Below are 14,782 nucleotides of genomic sequence, written 5' to 3' on the forward strand. Positions count from 1 at the left end.
ATGAACTCACCAAGGTCCACATAATACTCCTCATTCAGAATCCCCCACAACAATCTGGCTCTCTCAAGTGTAACCTCATGTGCATGCGAAGAAGAAAAAATATTAGCACAAATAAAGGCATTCCATGCACGGGCATACCTGTTCATTGCAACAACCGGAAAAGAATGATAATCATTAGATCCCGTTTTAAACTTCCACACCGTGCCCGGTTGACAGAGAGTAGCAATAATCAAATCCGAGTCAAAATCCTCGGGGGTCTTCTCATTCCAATTCTCCTCCTGGGGCTTCCTTTGTCGTTGCCCAATAACAAGGCGAATCTTGTAATAACCCCAATTTTTGGAAAAATTTTGAAACCCTTATGAATAGTGTTTTTGCTGAATGAGAAAAATTTTCATGCCACACTAGGTAGGGGTTCTTTTATGGATATTCTGAGATTTTATTGGCACTCTATATGACATATAAGTGTATGTAAAGATCGTCAGAATCCAATTCCGAACACTTTGATTTTTCCCGGAAATCCACTAGATACGGAAAGAATTGAGTAAAAGGTAACAGGATAAAAAGGATTTAAATTAAAGGATTATAAGAGAGTATCATAAAAGGAATATAATATATTGAGAAAGGTTAAGGAAACCCAAGTAATAAGTTCCCGGGTATGATCCCTCAAACGATAAACGAAAACGAAAGTTAAGCGAACCGTATAACAGATCAGCGGTCATTAGGCAAACAATTAGGAAGTTAATCAAGGAGGTTAGGGATGATGAGGTCATCCAACCAATAAGAAGAGGGCAAGTAAGGAATGATGACATCATAAGCATGACATAAGCATGATATAAAGGGAAGGAGATGTGGTTAATTTAGAACCACACAAAGTTCAAGGCTAAAAAGGTAATTAACCAAAACAAAAACAAAACTACATCCACCAAGCCAAAAAAAATCATTTTCATCAAAATAAAAGAATTCTATTTCTCTTCACCAAGAACTTGCTCTCGGCTTTTTACATTTTCAAAGGGAAAAATTTTCAAAATCCAAGATCCAAGCTTCCTAAATTGGTAAGATAATTCTCTAGTATTCCTTATGCATAGTTATGGCTATATTATGAGTTTAAGCCTCCAATTCATTCTCTATCTTCTCCAAGAAATCAATGAAGAAGACAATGAATAGTGATTTCAAGGTTTTTAACTTGATTTTTCTTGTTTTTCCTTTAAGATCCAAGCATCCCTAAGACTCCTCAAGGCTTCCTAAGGCTTCCTAGCTACTCACACCACTTCAAGGAAGGTATATCATCTCCAAACCCTAGCTTTACTTTGTATATTAGGATGATTTTGGTTGTTATGGTATTAGAGTAGCTTAATGATTGTTGGGTTAGAGTTGGGTTGGAATGGTGGAGATTGGAATGTTGAAATCCTTTAATTTGGTTAAAGAATGTAGTATAGTTTAAATTCAAGTTTTAGGATTAAGTAAATTGATTATAATGAGTTGATTTGGGGCTGTTGTAATGTGATATGTATGGACTTTGATTGTATGAATGGATTGGGGTTGTTCGATGATTGATTTGGAATGGTATAAATTTGGGAAATCGCGTAAACATAGCCGTCGTAATGTCCGATTTACTTTAGACTGCTTTTGTTCATAACATTAGGACCCGAGAACCACCTGCTAGGTTTTGACCATTGCGATGATTAGATAGTTCATGTTACGAGCTTCGTGTTGATATGTGGTTCGTTTGATTCCGATGTACGGTTTAGGAGAAACGGCCATTTTAAGTAACGACGTTTCGCGAACGAAACATTACCCCTCGCCTTACTTTGAAACATAGGTTAAAGACCTAAAAAGGGTTAATTAGTGTATGAATCAATTATGTTAAGTGTGTTAGGCAGTTGGTAAGACATTCGCGAAGGAATCGCCTTAAAACTCGTAATGGTTAAATTATTAAAAATGGTGGAGCCGAGGGTACTCGAGTGACTTAAGAGAATCAGTAAGCGCAAAGCGAGCGTTAGAGTCTAATTTGGTTAAAGTATAGATTTACAAGTGACTTTGGTTTAATTCCAACTCACATGTTGTTTATAGGTTACCAGACTTGTCCCAAGCAATTAATCACCCTCAATCGCTCAGGCAAGTTTTCTACCCGTTATACTGTTCTTGTGATGTATATGTGTATATGCATGATCTTGCGATAAATGCATATTTGTTATTAGCAATTTCTTGCGATATATTGTAGCATGTGATATGGTATATACGCATGCCTGTTTCGTATTCTTGCCATATATATCTGTTGATTCAGTTGATAATACCTATGCTAGAGAATAACGGTAATTTGCATATAGCCTTAGTATAGGGACCCAAAGGTGAAAACATTTTCTAAAACCGGGAGTCGAGGATCCCGAGTAGATTTTGTATATATATATATATATATTTATATATATATGGTTATAGTTTTCAAAACTATTAATCGAATAAGGTTTATTCGATAACTTTATATTATTTATTGAATATTATTTCGAATATTCATCTGAGGGCTTATGACTCAGCTTATTTATTTATTAAATATTATTTCGAATATTCATCCGAGGGCTTATGACTCAGCTTATTTATTTATTGAATATTATTTTGAATATTTATTCGAGGGCTTATGACTCAGCTTATTTTATTTATTGAATATTATTTGAATATTCATTTGAGGATCTATGACTCTTGATTATTTGCAGAGATATATTCTTTATTTTATTAAAGAATAAGGTGTCGATAATCAAACTTACTTTTGATATTTAAATAAAGATATTACTTTCGTATAAGTATATCTTTGATTATTTACTATTCATTTCAATTAATTTTTCCAACTTCTACCTCAAGTATTCTTTATGGGAATATTATTTAAATAATAATATTCAGATATTTCTTTTATATTGAGACTGATTTACTTTATTAAATCAGCATTATTCCAAACACTCTTTAAAGTGTCTTCGAGTCTTTAAAATGATTTTCAAAAATTAGAGCGGATCCCAAAACTCATTTTTTTTATATTTAAGATCTCCCTTTTAAAAAGGGGATTTAAATACTCGCTCAAAACCTGAGGGATCCGGCTCTATGGTATATTTTATATTCGCAACAAGGTTGCAGTTTTGGTAAATGAATTGTTTACTTACCCAACGTTCGGGAAGTAAGTCCATCTATCGAGTCGGCATAAGCAACATGGGCTCAGTGGGCGTCCATGATAGTGTAAGTGGCTCAGTGGGAGTCCATCAAATGCGTAAGTGGCTGAGTGGCAGTCAAGCATAAGGTCCTATTGCGACCAGGGTGATGACCAGTGGGGAATTCGTCCGTCTACTAGTAGAAAAGGTTACTTATTGGTATCTTTGCCTGATCAGCAAGATATCGGGTTTATGCCACAATTCTTTTTCCTTTCCAAAAAAAAAAAAATCATTGGATGTTACAAACTCTGTTCATACCTTACATGACAGAGGTTTTCAGGAAATGTATGAAGAAGATGTATATGTGGATATATATATATATATATCAGAACTTAATTAAGTATATCATAACTTCATTTCCTTCAAAATATTTCAAAGATTGAATATATTCAAGTCTTATCTTGTAGTCTCATCAGTGTGATGAACTTTTGAAACTAATTATAACTTGAACAGTGGTAGTTCAAGTAGTATTCGGAAAAGATATAAGTATATTGGAGTATCTTATAACTTCATCTTTTAAACTTATACCTAGTAAATGATTATCTTATGCATATCAAAGACTTTCAGAAAAACGTTGAGACAAGGTTAGATATATGAGATTACCTTGCAACGATATTCATTTTTATAGAGTTATAAACTGGAACTCTGTGTATATTATGCATGGAAGAGGACTTCCAAGATTTTGAAAAGTATATATGTATATATATACTGAATATTTTGCGACTTCATCGCATTAAGATATCAACTTGGTTCATTTCTTTTGACCAAGACTTTCATGAGTACTATGAGAAGGCTCATATATTGTTAATCATTATACATATTATTTTGGTGGGCTTGCTGCTCACCCTTGCTTTCTTCTTTCATCACACAACATCAGATAGACAAGATGAACAGGACCAAGCTCCCAATTCGCAAGCGGATAGGAAACGTTCCGCAGCTTCCTATAGGCATTGAAGTCGCTGTAGCTGAGGTGGGAACTACCAATAGACTAGGCTTCAACTTTTGATGTACCAGATTTATGTATATTTATGAATTATAATAATGGCAAAGAAAATGTAAATTTATTCAGAAAACCTTTTAAGGTGTATTGGCAGATAATTGTGAAATAAAATGACTTGTGATTATTTTTGGATGTTCATCTCTGAGACTATAACGTGTGGTGTGTGTGTTTATTGTGGGGTCACAGTACAGAGTAGTTGATTAATTATTAAGATTGGGTGTTATGAAGGGAAATGGAACTCGTGACAACCCGGATCCCCGACCCCGGATTTGGGGGTGTTACAAATCTCCTCGGGCTGGTAATCAACCGTAAGCCCCCTAACAAAAGTATACCCATTCTTGTCTGCCATGGCGTTCGCATAGAACTCGTGAACCACACTCATTGGGACCGCTTCCGGCGACTCACAAAAAGTAATCCACTAATTCTCTACAATCATCGGCAATAACTCACCATCCCTCCCCGATGGCAAAAATCCCCTCTCCTTTAGAATTGGATTAGTCAGAAACCTAGCATACTCCTCCTCAGCAGCCCTATCCACCAATCGGGGCCTCGCGGCAGTATCGCTCGAAGAATCAGCAGTAGGAATGGTGTTGCTACTATCTACAGTTCGAGATCTCTTTGGGACCATTGAAACTGAGAATAAGTGTTTGAGAGTTGTGTTTTGTGTGTAGGAGAGAGTTTTGAGAATTGAAAGCATAATGGGTGTGTATGGAGAGGATGTGTGTATATATAGGGTAAGATTAGGGTTAGAATTAGAGTAGGAGTGGGGTTTGTGGGTGATTAGGAGATGGAAATCGTGGGTAATGGGGTTGATGCTGTGGAATTGTGTTTTTGTGTTTTTTTTTCTATTTTGTTTGATTTTTTATAAGGCTGGAAAAAAAATTCAAACAGTCGGCCTCCAGGCGGTCGCCTGGAACCAGCAGGCGGGCGCCTTCCAGCAAGCGGCCGCCTGGAACTAGCAGGCGGGCGCCTGCGAGGTTCCTGGAAAAAAAATTCTGCCTTCAAATTTTCTGATTTTTTTGGGTTTTTGGATAGAGTACTAAATTCTAAGGGTTCCTATGGTCTCATATCTTAGGTTGCCTCCCAAGAAGCGCTTCTTTTACGTCATTAGCTTGACATAGAGTAGTTCGATCAAGTTGACAATAAAACGGCACTAACCACTTCCCGGTTTGTCGTATCCCCATAATAGTGCTTCAATCTTTGACCATTAACCTTGAATGCTTGGCCCGGATCGTTCTCAAAAATCTCCACCGTTCCATGTGGAAATACAGTTTTGATGATAAATAGTCCAGACCACCTTGATTTCAACTTTCCAGGAAAAAGTCGGAGACGAGAGTTGAATAAAAGAACTTGTTGCCCCGGCACGAATGACTTAAGGGATATCTTCCTGTCGTGCCACCTTTTTACTTTTTCCTTGTACATATTGTTGTTCTCGTAAGATTGAAGTCGAAATTCATCAAGTTCATTTAACTGAAGCATTCGTTTCTTCCCAGCTGCATCCAAATCAAGGTTTAACTTCTTCAGTGCCCAATAAGCCTTATGCTCAAGCTCCGCAGGTAAATGACATCCCTTACCATAGACAATTTGAAACGGGGACATCCCAAGTGGAGTCTTGTATGCTGTTGTATAAGCCCAAACAGCTTTATCGAGCTTCAAAGACCAATCTTTCCTTGACGGACAAACAACTTTCTCTAGAATGCGCTTGATCTCTCTATTAGACACTTTAGCTTGACCATCAGTTTGCGGATGATAGGTAGTAGTGATGCGATGATTCACATTGTAGCATTACATCATAGAAGTGAACTTACGATAACAGAAATGCGACCCATCATCACTTATGATAACTCGTGGAATTTCAAACCTTTTGAATATCTGCTTATAAAAAAAACTGAACACTACCTTTGCATCATTCATCGGTAGAGCCTTGACTTCTACCCATTTCGAGACATAATTGACTACCAGCAAGATGTACTGATTATTGCAGGACGAGATAAATGGTTCCATGAAATCGATTCCCCAAACATCGAAGACCTCAACTTCAAGCATCACATTTAAAGGCATCTCATCATTTCTAGTAAGATTCCCAACTCTTTAGCAACGATCACACCTTAAAACGAACTGATGTGCGTCCTTAAACAACGTAGGCTAGAAAAAACCTGCTTGAAAAATACGAGCTGCTGTCTTTTCACCACCATAATGTCCACCATAAGCTGTGGAATGACAGTCTCGTAATATCCCCTCCGTCTCATAGAATGGGATACATCTCCTGATGATCTGGTCAGCTCCTTGTCTAAACAAATATGGTTCATCCCACATGTACCACTTCACCTCATGCATAAACTTCTTCTTTTGAGCCGCATTCATATCAGGAAGCATTATATTGCTAACAAGATAGTTCACAATGTCTGCGAATCATGGCTCTTCCTCTTGAACTGCGAACAACTGCTCATCCGGAAAAGATTCGTTGATCAATGGCTTATCATGTGAAGTAGAATCAGGATTCTCCAATCTAGAGAGATGGTCAGCTACTTGATTTTCAGTACATTTTCGATCCTTGATCTCTAACTCAAATTCATGTAGCAAGAGCATCCAACGAATAAGTCTAGGCTTCGAGTCCTTCTTTGCGACGAGATAGTGAATGGCAGCGTGATCAGTGAATACTGTCACCTTTGTCCCAAGTAGATAAGATCGAAATTTTTCGAAACCAAAAACTATAGCCAAGAGCTCCTTCTCAGTAGTGGTGTTATTCATTTGAGCTCCATTAAGCGTCTTACTAGCATAGTAGACCACATGAAAGATATTATTCTTGCGCTGCCCAAGAACTGCTCCCACTACATAATCACTTGAATCCCACATCATCTCAAAAGGTTTTGTCCAATCAGGTGTCGTAATAACTGGTGCAGTTATCAAACTCTTCTTGAGAGTCTCGAATGCTTCCAAGCATTCATCATCCAAATTTGAAAGGCACATCTTTCTCGAGCAAGTTGCACAACGGCTTAGATATCTTAGAGAAGTCCTTGATGAAACGCCGATAAAAACCCGCATGACCAAGAAAACTACGGATTCCTTTCACAAAAATAGGTGGCGGAAGATTTTCAACGAATCCCACCTTGGCTTTATCCACCTCAAGGCCTTTGCTAGAGACTTTATGCCCAAGAATGATGCCCTGTTGCACCATGAAGTGACATTTTTCCCAATTGAGCACCAAATTAGTTTCCACACACCTTTTAAGCACCGAACGGAGATTATTCAAACATTCATCAAACGAATGTCCAAAGACGGAGAAGTTGTCCATGAACACTTCGACATTATTTCCAATCATATTAGAGAATATAGCCATCATGCATCTCTGAAAAGTGGAAGGTGCACCACATAAGCCGAAAGAAACTTTGCGAAAAACAAACGTTCCAAATGGACAAGTGAAAGTAGTCTTTTCTTGATCTTCTGGTGCAATGCAAATCTGATTGTAACCCGAATAGCCATATAGAAGACAATAGTACTCATGACCAGCCAACCTGTCAAGCATCTGATTAATAAATGGAAGAGGGAAGTGATCCTTCCTTTTAGCTTTATTCAACTTTCTGTAGTCCATGCATACCCTCCATCCTGTGACTGTTCGAGTGGGGATGAGCTTGTTCTTCTCATTTGCTACCACAGTAATACCTCTTTTCTTAAGTACATATTGCACGAGGCTCACCCAAGAACTGTCAGAAATAGGATAAATAATTCCAGCATCCAGCCACTTTAGAATTTCTTTCTTTACCACTTCTTTCATGATAGGATTAAGTCTTCGATGTTGCTCAACAGTCGGCTTGCTACCTTCCTCTAGAAGAATTTTATGCATGCAATACGAAGGGTTGATCCCTTTAATATCTGCTATAGTCCATCCGATGGCCGATTTGAATTCTCTCAAGATCCTCAAGCGCTTGTCCTCATCACTACCTGAAAGGCCAGATGCAATAATAACAGGCAAAGTAGATGCATCACCTAAAAAAGCATACCTCAAGTGTTCAGGTAATGGTTTAAGCTTCAAAGTAGGTGCTTCCTCAATAGATGGTTTGAGCTTTCCCTCAGCATTCTTGAGATCAGTAGTACCAAGAGATTCAAATGGCATGTCTAGCTTTCGCTTCCAAGGAGAAGCATTTAAATATTGTAGTTTCTCATTGCCTTCCTCATCTTCACTGTCAAATTCCCCCACTGAGGCTCTTTTCTAAGGCATCAGACCTTAGCACATGATCAAGTTCTGAAGTTACCGCAGAATCAATCAAATCCACCTTGAAGCACTCCTCATCTTGTGTAGGGAATTTCATCACATTGAATACATTGAATGTCACATCCTGATCTTACACCCTCATAGTAAGTTCACCTTTTTGTACATCTATCAAGGTACGGCCTGTAGCCAAGAAAGGTCTTCCCAAGATTATGGGAATCTTCTTATCTTCCTCAAAATCCAGAATGACAAAGTCTGCATGAAAGATGAGCTTATCCACCTTTACTAACACGTCCTCCATGATGCCTCGTAGGTATGTAATAGAACGATCAGCCAATTGTAGAGACATATAGGTGGGCTTTGGATCAGGCAAATTCAGCTTTTTGAAGATGGACAACGACATCAGATTGATGCTTGCTCCAAAATCGCAAAGGCACTTGTCGAATGACAATTTGCCAATGGTGCAAGGAATGGTGAATCTACCTGGATCCTTAAGCTTTGGAGGTAATTTTTGTTACAGCACAGCACTGCACTCTTTCGTTAGAGCAACAATATCAAGATCATCTAGTTTCACCTTCCTTGAAAGAATACCCGTCATGAATTTCACATAGCTAGGCATTTGCTCCAGAGCCTCAGCGAAAGGTATGTTGATGTGAAGTTTCTTGAACACCTCCAGAAACTTACCAAATTGCTTATCCAGCTTTTATTTTTTCAATCTCTTAGGAAAAGGTGGTGGAGGATAGAGCTGTTTCTCCCCTGTATTACCCTCATGCAGAGTGTGTTCAACAATAGTCTTCCTTGGTTCCGCCTCTTTCTCCCTTTGTTTTTCTTCTTCATCTACAACTTCAGCTTCTCCATCTTTTGCTTTTTCAGCATCAGCAACTTTTCCAGACCTTAAAGTAATAGCTTTGACTTGCTCCTTAGCTTCCTTCCTGCCTGGCACTTCAGTATCGCTGGGAAGTATGCCAGGTTGATGATTGAGCACGGCATTGGCTATTTGACCGATTTGATTCTCCAAGATCTTGATAGAGACAGCCTGACTTTTGCACAACAATTTTAGCTCCTCGAAATCAGCACTAAAAGATGGAGCAGCACCTCCTTGTTGAGGATATGATTGCCTTTGAGCATATTGCTGAGGTTGCGGGAATCTAGGTGGATTAAACTGCTTACTTACAGCTTGTTGATATGGTTGCTGAACAACATTCTGAGTATTGCTCCAGCTGAAATTGGGATGATTTCTGTTATTAGGATGATAAGTAGCTGGCACAGGCTGCTGCGATCGCTGATAATTGTTCACATACTGAACAGATTCATTAAAAAGAGAACACTGATCCGTAGCATGAGAGCCTGCACAAAGCTCACGGACCAAAGCTATCTAATTGACTCCATAGTTGGCTAAAGAATCAACCTTCATAGACAGCGCTTGGAGCTGCGCTGCAATAGCTGTAGCTGCATCTATTGTGTATATGTTGTGAACTTGATGATTTTTTTAACAAAACACCTTGGTAGATTTTACTTAGTGAAAAATGTAGCTCTCGACGGATAAGGATTATAGTCCCGATGGATGACTCAATATAGTCCCGACGGATGATGATTTATTATCCATCGAGTGAGTAGCTTATGTATCAATAAGTCTGTAGCACATTTCTGCATACACCTTTGTATAGATTCTGTAGTAGAATATAAGTCATGATTGACTTTAACTAGATATGCAGAATAGGTTGATTAATTGTACATAAATGATGTCTTGTAATTCTGCATAAATGAAATGAAGTCAAGTGCCAAATAGCTACCAACGGATGATTAACAAAACTATCGACGGATGATCAATATAGCTGTCGACGGATGATCAACAAAGTTGTCGATGGATGATCAACAAAGCCATCGACGGATGATCATGTAATGAACGGATAAACAACAATGCCATTCGACGGATGATCAACTAGACAACCCGACGGATGATCATGAACCTGACGGTTAAAGAATTCAAACATCTGTTCACAGTGACAACACAGTCACATGCGTCGAGTGTATGCAAATGGAATGTGCTAGCCTATTCAACTGGGTTTTTGAGAACAAAGAAGTATTGCCATTTTCATGCTATTATGAAGATATTCAAAGATGCTGGAATAAAGTAATGAAGTAGCATAGTATTAGACTTGATAGTTTTTGTTTTATTATCTTGTCTTATTACTTTGTAATCTTGGTGATATATAAACCAAGAAACATTTGTAAGCTGTATTCTTAGAATAACTAACTAAGCAACCAAGAGAGAAACATTTGTAAGCCGTATTCTTAGCATTTCTCTGCATTCTTAGTTGTTCAACATTTGTAAGCAGCTGTGAGCTTTCTGCTAGATAGAGTTCTCTCGATATATATTATATATCTCTGGTGGATACATTCAAATCCACCATAAAGTTTTTAAAGACTTGTGTTTTTAATTACTTGTGTTTTGATTCATTTGAAGTTATTATTCCGCACTCTGCAAATCAATTCACACTGATATATATATATATATATATATATATATATTTAAGTTAGAACAATTTTATTTAAGAAAAAGTTACAAGAATTCCATTCAACCCTCCTTCTGTAATTCTTGTTGAATTTTTAAGGGACTAACAATTGGTATCAGAGCAAGCTCTTGAAGAACAAAGAGTTTAAAGATCACAACAACACAGCAAGATGAACAATAAGGATGTTGGAGTCAAGATTCCTTTTCTGGATAAAGATAATTACCATCATTGGAAGGTAAAGATGATCTTCATTTACTTTCTCAAGATGAGGCCTATGTGGATTGCATAGAAAGAGGCCCTCATGTACCAATGAGAGCTGCAAATGGAAATGAGCCATCTGTCCCCAAGCCAAGGCATGAATGGTCTGATCCTGATATTGAACAAGTCAGGAAGGATAAAAAAGGCCATGAATATCATGTTCAATGGATTTGATGGAAGATGTTTGACAACATCATCAATTGCAAAACTGCCAAGGATGTTTGGGACACTATACAGATCATATGTGATGGCACTAAGCAAGTTAGAGAAAATAAGATGCATCTACTGATTCAGCAATATGAGCATTTTCATAGTGAAGAAAGTGAGTCTCTCACTGACATCTTTAGTAGGTTTCAAAAACTACTAAATGCTCTGAAGCTGCATGGAAGGGTGTATCAGACAAAAGACTCCAATCTGAAATTCCTTAGATCTCTTCCAAAGGAATGGAAACCAATGACAGTCTCATTAAGAAACTCTCAAGATTATAAGGAGTTTACTTTGGAGAGACTGTATGGCATCCTGAAAACTTATGAGCTTGAAATAGAGCAGGATGAAAGGATGGAGAGAGGAAAGAAGAAAGGAGGATACATGGCACTAGTTGCTGAGTTAGAAAAAGAGAAGGAGATGAAGATGGAAGTTGTTGAATCAACTTCAAGGGTCTGTGAAAACAAGGGCAAGGGGTTGGTAGCTGAAAATGAAGATTCTTTGAGCCAAGATGACATGGAGGATATTGATAACCATCTAGCATTTCTTTCCAGAATATTTGCCAAGCTCAAGTTCAAGAAGAACTTTGGAGCAGCCAATCCAAATAGAAACATGGTGGATAAATCAAAATTCAAATGTTTCAAATGTGGCTTGGCAGGGCATTTTTCCAGTGAGTGTAGAAAGTCAGATTCCAACAAAAAGATAATAAAATCTCTTAAACAGTAAACATTTTTATCAAGGGATTATAGATCAAATTTGAACGCTGCAAATATGTCACAATAATAATTTTTTTATTTAATTGTCTAAATGAAATAAATTCAGATCACTAAATTTGTAGTTTTATTGTAGTCTTTTAAATTCTTTTCATACTCTGTTTTGTCAGATAATTGATAGATAGCATCCCTCATAATTCTGATTCGTGCTCTGTTGGTCATCATGTCTTCTAGTGAAACATAGAAAGTTTTTCTTCCATCAGGGTTCATATTTATATATCTCTGAGTAAGAGCATTTTCAATGACAGCTTCACCTTTATTAATGTTAACTTCTTGCCCTATGAAATATATATATTTAGGAACATATGATCCTAAATAATATCGACCATCATCCAGTATCCTTCTTCTGATATGGGAAAGAATCATGTTTGACCATAACCTAGAAGTTTCATCTTCAACTTTCAGCACATAGTGAATGTACTTCAATTCTTTTATAGACATGATCATCAGTTCATCAAGTGAAAGAACTTGAACTTGATCATTTTGCAATAATATTAATATCTTCTGTTTATTTCAGAACTGTCATGTTTGTCAAGAATAATCTTCACAGCTTCAAGTCTATCCAGATGATCAGCAGTTATTTCCTAATCTGTACTATCAGCAAGTGTGAAGTTCAACAACTTTAAGTTGACAAGTTTAGCTTCATGATGTCCTATTCCAGCTCTTGTGAATGGTTCAATCAACTTAATCTTCTTAGCTTGTTCTAACCAAGACTTCTTATCTCCCATGGTATTAGAACTAAGTAAACCATCCATCCATCCTTATTCCTCCAAGAGTAAAACTGAATTTATCATTACAATTAAGATTATCAACCTTTCTCTATTTGTATTTGTTCTTGATCTTTCGAAATACTTGAGTTCTCCTTTCTGCTATTTCCTGCAACATCTTCTTATTTGTACTCATCCACCTATTCATTTCAGATCTTTTAAGCATCTTCTTGTATTCTTGATTAGCTTTATCAACAACTATTTTGATTTTTCCTTCCTGAGCTCTTTCCTCTCTGTCAAAAACCATTTTCTTCTTCCTTGAAGTTTTCAGCATTAACAGCTTCAACATAAGCAGAGAGAATATGTAAGTCCATTCGAAATAGAATTTCTTCTTCTTCAGTCTTCACAGAATCAGGAATCAATATCACTCTTTCAGTGTCAGGAAAATCATCAGAATGTGTAACTTTGTCATCAATAATTGAATTAGGAGTAACAAGAGCAGCTTCCAAGTTAGATCTATGTGATCTATCCTTAAAGACTTGAGTTGACTCTCTTCTTTTGACTTTGAATTCCATTTCCAGATTGAACTTTCACAGTACCAACTTTCACATCATCAGATGTCACCTTTTCTTCTTCATCACCATCATCATCAGAATTGGTATTTCTCCTCAAAACTGATTCAGGTTGAAATTTTATCTTTAATACTATCTCCCCCTTTTGGCCATATAGACTTTGTAAAAGTGAGAAAATAGCATCCAACTTAGAATTTGTAGCAATCTGACCAGCCTCCAAAGCTGTCAGTTTTTCAGATATTCGATCTTGTTTTGCTTCCAAGCTAAACATTCTCTTTAAAAAACCACCTTGTTTTTTGTACCTTTAATAGTCACAGAAAGATCAGCAAGCTCTTCTATAATTTTAACAGTATCTTCCTTGAATGCAGAGACAGAAGAATGCAGTCATTTGACTAAAACATTAGTGGATTTGATAGATGCTTTCATATCAGTATGCACTACTAGAAAAAGTGTCTATGAACAAAAAAATCCGATGTCTTCGTGGGTGATGTTAAAGGCCCCCCATTTAACATCGGTTTTAAAACGATGTTAAAGAATACTATAACATCAGTTTTTAAAAATGCTAAATTTCTCATGCAGATCTAATCTTCATATATTATCATATAGTGATAGATTTATCAATTTAAACATATGTGAGTTAAGCATAATATTTCAATTTACCTATCAAACTGATGTTACTAATACCAGTAACAACGGTTTTAAATTAAAACCGATATAAAAGTAACTTTTCGCATCGGTTCTTTACTTTAAACTGATATCTATTGGTCATAAACCGATGTCTAAAAACTTTATAACATCGGTTTTTTATTTTAAGTTTTTTTTGTTGTAATATTTAACATCGGTTTTGTTTGATGCGACTGATGTAAATGTTCAACTAAAACTGATGTATTAAGCTTTGATAGACATCATTTTGCACTGCAATGATGTATGTACTTGTTTTATTAATGCACATTTTAAAATTAATATATTTTTTAGTTGCAAAACTCAGTTATCATTACCAAATCAAGATGATAAAATCTTACAATGACGAAAAACCAGAAACATATAATTTTTAAAGATACAACAATAACAATCCGACATTTATTTTAAAAAATAACAACCAAAGTAATTTATATCTTTACTATTCTGAAGAAGGAATAACAGAACTCTTTTTTTTATCAGATGTATTGATGTGTGCATGCCTTATCGTGCCACCGTGTACTTCAGTCCCTCCCATGTTTGGATTCTTCCAGCTCTTGTACAAATCCTGGATGAACTCCTCTTATCTATAGGCTTGGGCACAAACCAATACAACATACTTCATAATCTCAAGCTAATCTTGGGATTCAACAATCTATACTCAAGCAAAAAA

Source organism: Apium graveolens, chromosome 9, assembly GCF_009905375.1.
Source record: "Apium graveolens cultivar Ventura chromosome 9, ASM990537v1, whole genome shotgun sequence".
NCBI classification, from domain to species: Eukaryota; Viridiplantae; Streptophyta; class Magnoliopsida; order Apiales; family Apiaceae; genus Apium; species Apium graveolens.